We start from the raw sequence: 6,963 nt of genomic DNA, 5'->3' as shown, positions 1-6,963 counted from the left end.
AACCTCATTGAACTTTTTATTTACAGAGTCATTACAAACCTGTGGACAATTTCATCATGGGAAATAAACAACCAGGACCATGTCCTTCACGAGTGAAATACGTGAGCCCCTCTGAGCAGGAAACAACACTAATAAAACACTGTGGCATGTTGGTATAAACCCCCAAACAGAAGGTGCACACTTCCACAATACTCACACATCGCCCTAGGTTATTCCATGATTTAACCTGTGATCAGAAGAAAATATAATTAGATGGTGGATAAATGCTTTAAGTATGTCAAATTTCCATGTGCGTGCAAATTTGATAAATGTATCATTCAGACAAATCAATAATGGCATATTTCTACATTCCACATTAAAAAGGAAAATACCCAGCGCTCATTCTGACAAAATTTAATTCCTCGCTGTCATGAAAACACAAATTAAAAATAGTGCTCAAACTGTTTCCATCTGGTGTTAATGTCCATAAAGCAGGTAGGAAATGGAATGGCCCTCTCAGGGGAAATCCATAGTTTGTTTGGCGGGAAACAGAAGGTGTAAACAAGCAGAAGGCAGAGGAGGATTTATGACTTTCTGATGCTTACGTCTGTGTGCTTGGGACAATCGCTCCTACTCAGTCGTAGCTCATTGTGACAGGCTGCAAAAAAAAAAAAGGCATTCATATAAAGTAAACTGACAATGGTTTCACTTCAGGCTACTTTCTGGGTCATGAACAATGACAGATGAATGAGCGATGCTGCCATATTGAAAGTCTGAATTTTTTTAGAACATTTTTACCCTTGGCATCATGGATTCTTTGTATATATATTTTTTTAGTAATTCAATAAACCTCTCAGCCTATCACTCTCAGTTTGAGGACGATCCGATTATTCCACAGCTCTGAGTTATATTTGACACATAAAAAAAACAAACAGTGTGGCTGCATACGTTACAATGCATTATGTCGCCCATTACATTACTATGCAACCATAGATGCATTTACTTTTTATTACCATTTCCCCTTGACCATAAAGCTGGGTTATTGTTGCATCTAACAATTTGAATGCAGTGTTTTATTGTGGCCTAATAAAAATGAATTCATCCACAAACGCTTTCCCTTCCAGGAAAAAAAAGCACAGGGCATATTGTAAAAATCCATGATAATTATCTGGCAATATTGGTTTTATTACTGAAGGATGTGTCCTAGCCACATGCTGTTTTTGCTGATAATTCTAATGCTTCACTGCCACATCAGGAGGGGAGGATATAAACATGAAGCAAATGGAACACGCCAACAAAACACCAGTCTAGACTGATTGAAAGGAACTATGCTCACCAAAACAAGGTTTTGCATTCTTAATTTTCTTTTATGTCCAAATTATAATATACGACACAACCATTGGACAGTATTTCAGTTTGTTGTTGCAAAAAACTAAAATACAGTAGTACTTATTGTATTATGTTATTTTCATTGGTGTTAATGTTTTAGAAAAACTGTGCAAGGATAAAATTTGATTTTTTTTTTTGCTTAAAAATAAGATGTACATCCAAAACACAACCAGGAAATAAGCAACTGGAACTGACTTCCTCTTCATAATACACACAATAACACATATCTGCATATAATGCCAAGTGAAACTGATACAAAGTCCAGTGTCCTTTTTTCCCCCCCAGCAGGCACACATTTCCCAAGGCAATCCAGCTCTTTTTCTTTACAGCCATTACAGTATTCCATTTGTGCCCTTTGACCCACAGTGATGTCATATTTTCAATCCAATTCCGAGTGAAATGGACAAAGTGAAATCCATGAGGTGTCTGCAGAATAGCACAGGGGCTCAGCGTGTCTAAAAGCAGTTTCTCTGCGCAGTTGGGTTTGGCCATGAGATGTGACATAATTGCATTCAGTGGCTGAGGTCGAGGAAGGCCACAGATTATTGGATGGAATGTGTCTCAGTGATGGAATTTGTGGAAGGAGAGCAGACCATTACGGGAAGTCCCACACAACGGTGAAAAATGGAATGGCTTTTCAAAAACTGGGCTACTGTGACATTTTAGTGTCATGCACTGTAGACATATTAACTGTTTGGTTTTATTGGGGGAGCTTTTCACATCATGTCACGACAACTTGGCTACACTCTCATGGTTTGTGTGTCCAAATCACTTTTTTTCACTTCTCTCATTGATGCTTGCATTAAGTGTGAATATGAATAGGGAGAGTCATGGGCAGTGCTGCAAAGAAGTGGTGGGTAAAAATGCAGATTCAACAAAAACAGCAAAAAAAAAAATAAACAAACAAATAAATAAATAAATAAATATATAAAAAAGGCTCACCAGGGCATGACAGACAATTTTACTCCCAATTACAAGGTTTCTCCCAATTAGGTTGCCAAAATACACAAAGTTTAAGGGCCCGTGCATTATTTAAATATTTGTTACTAAAAATAAGTGATGCCTTTTTTGGGTAAGCTGTGTCTGAGTCATTATTACCATTTATAAAACCTCAAAAACACTGCCAATGTAGACCAAAAAAAACCACAGCAATTTTCATCTTTGTTAATTTAGATACTTAATGTCAGAATGTTTCTTTTTGACCAGCGCACACGCCAAGCCACACTATGTTTAGAAGAATGGGTCAAGTCTAAACAAAGAAAAGAGAGAGAGAGAGAAAGATCTCTTATCAGACACATTAACTCGACCAAAGGGAAAAAAAAAACCATGAAAAGTGCCCAGCAGGCAACAGCAATCAAATGAAATCAGAGTGTATTTCTCTGTGACATGAACCATAAAAAGCATCCATCCAAAGAAGTGTGTGTGTTCTACCAAAAGCAAACATAGAAGAAGTGGCCAGAAAACACCTGTCTTATTTTTTTTACAGCAGCGATAGTTTTGTTGTTCTTTCTGAAGAAATCACGTCAGTTGAAGTGTGCTTTCTGTTTATGAGCTCATGAACTGGGCAAAACAAGAAAGCTTCTCACTACTAACGGACTATCCCGAACTATTAAATTCTGATCTACAGCATACCATAGAAGAGACACCGCCTCTATATGCAATGTAGTGCAATACCTGCTGTTAATAAATTACGCTTTTAGAGTCTGACAGAGTCTAATAAAGCAATGAGATATCCTGTACATATATGCAAATTCCAGTGGCTCTTTCATTAGATAGCACTGACCAGAAAAACAAATATATATATATTTTTAAGGGAAAACAACTGTCTTCCCCATATTATCTAATTTCTTTATTGGTGTAAGGTAGAGTGCATCTGCCAGATCCATTGCTTTTCCAGTAATAGCCCATAAAGCTCCGAGGCAATCATCTCTCTTTTGTACACTAATGTCTGAATGTCTTTGAGAAACAATTGGATGGCTCACATGAGATGATATTTCTTTGAATTGTGCTGCGTGATGAGCATGCCTCAAACTAAATAATGGAACTGGGATGCTTCTCACTCTGCCCTGCCTTTGATGGCAGAAATGAAAATGAATCAAGACAAAAGATAAAAGCCTGACAAGCGCCACAGTCAATCCTTCAGATTAACAATCCAGAGAATTCACTGCTGAAAAAATAAAAGTGGGCTGCTGGGAAGTGAGGAGCAGCCTTATTGGGAAATGGTGTTAAGCATGTCATCTTCTCTTGGACTTTCTCACAAAGAGTGAAAGAAATTTGTTGAGAAGCTCCAGGCCTTGAACATGGAGGTCACATTGCTTCAAGCCATCCCGAGAGAAGATAGATTTGTCCAAAAACCCAATTCTGATTCTGATAAGTCTTCTCTCAGTCTCTCTCTGAGGAGGGCTGTTGTATTATTTACAGCCGCTGTGACAATGTGTAGCCCTGCTTGGCAGTGATGCAGTGACTTAGAATCTGTAAGTACGTCTCGCGTCAGCATTTTTGCACCAGTGTGTCGCTGTCTCTCGGGCCGCTGACCTCATCGTTGGAGCTGACAATGAGCAAACAAATCCATCAAAGTCACAATGATACGTTTGTGCAATATGGCTGCCGTGCACTTCCCAGAGAGGCCAGATGGGTCCAGATCAGAGACAATCCAAATAAAAGTGTGACCAGCTGTGTTCAGAGGACAGGTGACAATGAAGCAAGTGTTTCATTGTTTGTTGTATATCCTTCACTTTATAAAGGTGCACACTATTGCAGGTTGAGTGAGAAAATTGGAATCAGCCAAGCTAGTAATATGAGGGCAAAACGGATAGATGACTGATACAAGCAGTAATCAGACTTTCAAGTAATTTGTTATTGCAAATATAATTAATAAAACATGGCCATGTGGTGGTTTAAGAAACAACTGCACATTCAGTTCTAGATTCACCCATATGCCCAATTGAAGGAAATAATTGCAGAAAGGTTACAGAAGACTTGAAATGGAGCCGACACCACCATCTAAAGGAATGGAGTGGAACAGCGTTTCCAGCATGTCATGCAAATCAATTATTTGGCTTTTGCATGTAATAAATCATTGACTCTATAAATTGTAAATTGATGTTAGCATGCTTCAGCAGTCCCAATATATTGCACGGCAAAAACAACAACAAAAGCAGAACTTGACTTGAAAATAAAATGCAGCAATAAATCACAGGAATGACATGTCTAAACTAGTATACACTTGTTGCTAATTAACGCTTGACCAAAAAAAACAAAAATGATGATGAGTGAGTAATAGACTTTTCAAAGCCTGCATAAACACCGGAGGAATTCAAAAAAAATCAATAACTTGTTGCTAAAATGAGACTTGCTTCTGTTAATTTCACAGTAGCATGCTTCAAAACTGAAGAAAAAAAATGATATGATGTGATTTGTGTATTTTTAACAATCATATCATTTTTTTGGCCCGCACCCTGAGCTGACATCGGGATGAAAGTCAGATCTGCAAAATGTCTGTCAAGTATGTGCGGATCGCGTTTAATTCCAGCCGGTAGGGAGTGAAACCGTCCCCCTCTTGGTCACAAAAGAAAGCCACGCTGCAGACTCCAGATAATTAAAAGTGAGGTATAAATCAGTGTGTAAACAGTAATCACACAAACTCCCCACCGTATCCTGGTAAGGATCATGAATCTAGCGGAAAACAAAGCTAGCACACTAACAAAGTCTCAGCGGTCCCCAGAGTCCGAATATGTCTTTCACAGAAAACCCATTGCTCAACACACAGCTCACAACATTTGAGGTTTAAATCAATTCAAGTGGATTAAGGAGCCACAAAATGATACAAGTCTTTTCACTATGACATATCCTATTATTGGTATAATATACAACATGTAAAGTACAAAAAAATCTATTTCCATCAGCCACAGGTAGAGAATGATGAATAGTTGACACGTGTAGAAGGAGACGTGGGAGCAGAAAGCACAAAGCCAACACTATTGATTGGGCAAAAAAAAATGTGAAAAGTGTGAGACGTGAAAAGAAGCTATTGATCAATCCTGATATCCTGCTGATTAAAGCCCGGCCAGCCCAGGAAGTCAATAAAGCTTCACCAGCAGCGGCTGCTTCCTCAGCAGGTCATCTTGAGGTACAGTACGACAATAATGCCAAATGCAATCGTGCAAAAAAAAAAAAAAAAAACACGAAAAACCTTCAGATTCAATCCATCCTTTCCAGATATTTTAAAAGCAGAAAAATAATATCAGAATCATATGAGCGTAGCATTTCTTTCTTTTTAATTTTACTTTGTTGCTGAAAGAAAGTCAAGGCTTAAGGATCTCCGGGGCCAGGATCAAAACTAATTTTATGCAATGAGCAGTCGAGTGTAAAACGCTATGCCTCAGGACGTATAGCAACGAGATGAGGTCCCGCCTCCATCTGGAATATATGATGAAAAGCCTGTAACACTAAGAAACCAGATGCAAGAGTTACGAACATAACCGGACAGCACTTAGCAAGATTTGCCGCGAATTACACAATAAATACAACAAAAGCATATAAATAAAAGAACCTCCCAGCTCATTACTGTTTTTAATTTAAACAGAAACTCATTAAACCCATTACTTGATAAATCAAATAGCTTGACCTGGAGCACTAGAAATGGAGATTTAAATGTAGAAAAAACATTGCAAACCAATGTGCAGTTGAGCAGAGCTAGCCAGCCAAAACAATCCCAGTAAACCTGCTGTGAGCTGTATTCATCCATCTGCTAATCTGCGGGGATCAAGGCTTGTTATTGTGATTAGCTGCTAATCAGCATCTAAAGCACACAAGAAACCATCAGAGAACCATATTACTCGGTGGGTGTGAATGCACAAAGCTCGCTGTGATCAATAAGGTTACAAGCTCACGCTTAAATCATGATTCCTTCTGTTCTCGAGTAAACATCCATCCGTGTGAATAGCAATGACAGTTATACCCAGTATGGTCAGTGTTTTCCCAGGCAGGACCCGAATGTTAAACAATAATGACTTTTTAATGTGCACCTGAGATTACATTGTCAGCGTGAAATACGGCTCTTCTTGACCACGCTGGGAGTGAAGGCCTAAATGTGAATTACAAGCATAGATTACAGGGGAACGTCAGGTGAAGCAATCTTCATAAATTCAAACGTAATCTTAACAGAGTTTCTCGTGTCATTCACTCACGGAAAGGCCAGAGGAGACCAGGGCACTTGGCTTGGTTACTTACAAGCAACATTGTGTAATTTTACCTTACCTTCAGTAATTTACCTCAATATTACTCAATACTAATTGTACCTCAAAAACTAAATCGTTTTGTTTTAAAACGAAAACACTTAATGTTGGGATTCATCGTAACCCAAAGATATGAAAAAAAAAAGTCCCCCCTGCTTGGAAACAGCTATGTTTTTTTTTCCATGACAGAGAAAGAGTAAAAGGTCAAAGCCCCCCCCAAGCGTGCCAACACACCAAGCAAAGGAATTAGCGTCCTGCTACAATTCGGAGCCGGCAGCCTTCATGGCTCAGCGCTTCCCTACTGTGTTCTCCCCAAGCAAACAAACTCATTTGCATTTCATTTCCACCGCGTAGATAG

The 6,963-nt window shown here is 38.8% G+C and overlaps 1 long non-coding RNA gene across 1 annotated transcript in view; it reads right to left on the bottom strand.

The window, feature by feature from the left end:
- Positions 1 to 6: 6 nt before the first annotated feature.
- The window catches only part of LOC147045366 (uncharacterized), a 68,244-nt gene continuing 61,287 nt past the window's right edge, over positions 7 to 6,963 (bottom strand). Inside the window, exons 6-7 of the long non-coding RNA XR_015068362.1 lie at positions 585 to 637; positions 7 to 226 (exon numbers count right to left, since the gene is read on the bottom strand). This is a non-coding gene — a long non-coding RNA (uncharacterized LOC147045366). The remainder of the gene's footprint in view (positions 227 to 584; positions 638 to 6,963) is intronic.

This window comes from Syngnathus leptorhynchus, chromosome 15, assembly GCF_054491065.1.
Source record: "Syngnathus leptorhynchus isolate UIUO chromosome 15, UIUO_Slep, whole genome shotgun sequence".
NCBI lineage: Eukaryota > Metazoa > Chordata > Actinopteri > Syngnathiformes > Syngnathidae > Syngnathus > Syngnathus leptorhynchus.
The sequence above is the reverse complement of the archived record's forward strand: the minus strand, read 5'-3'. Positions and strand labels throughout refer to the sequence as shown.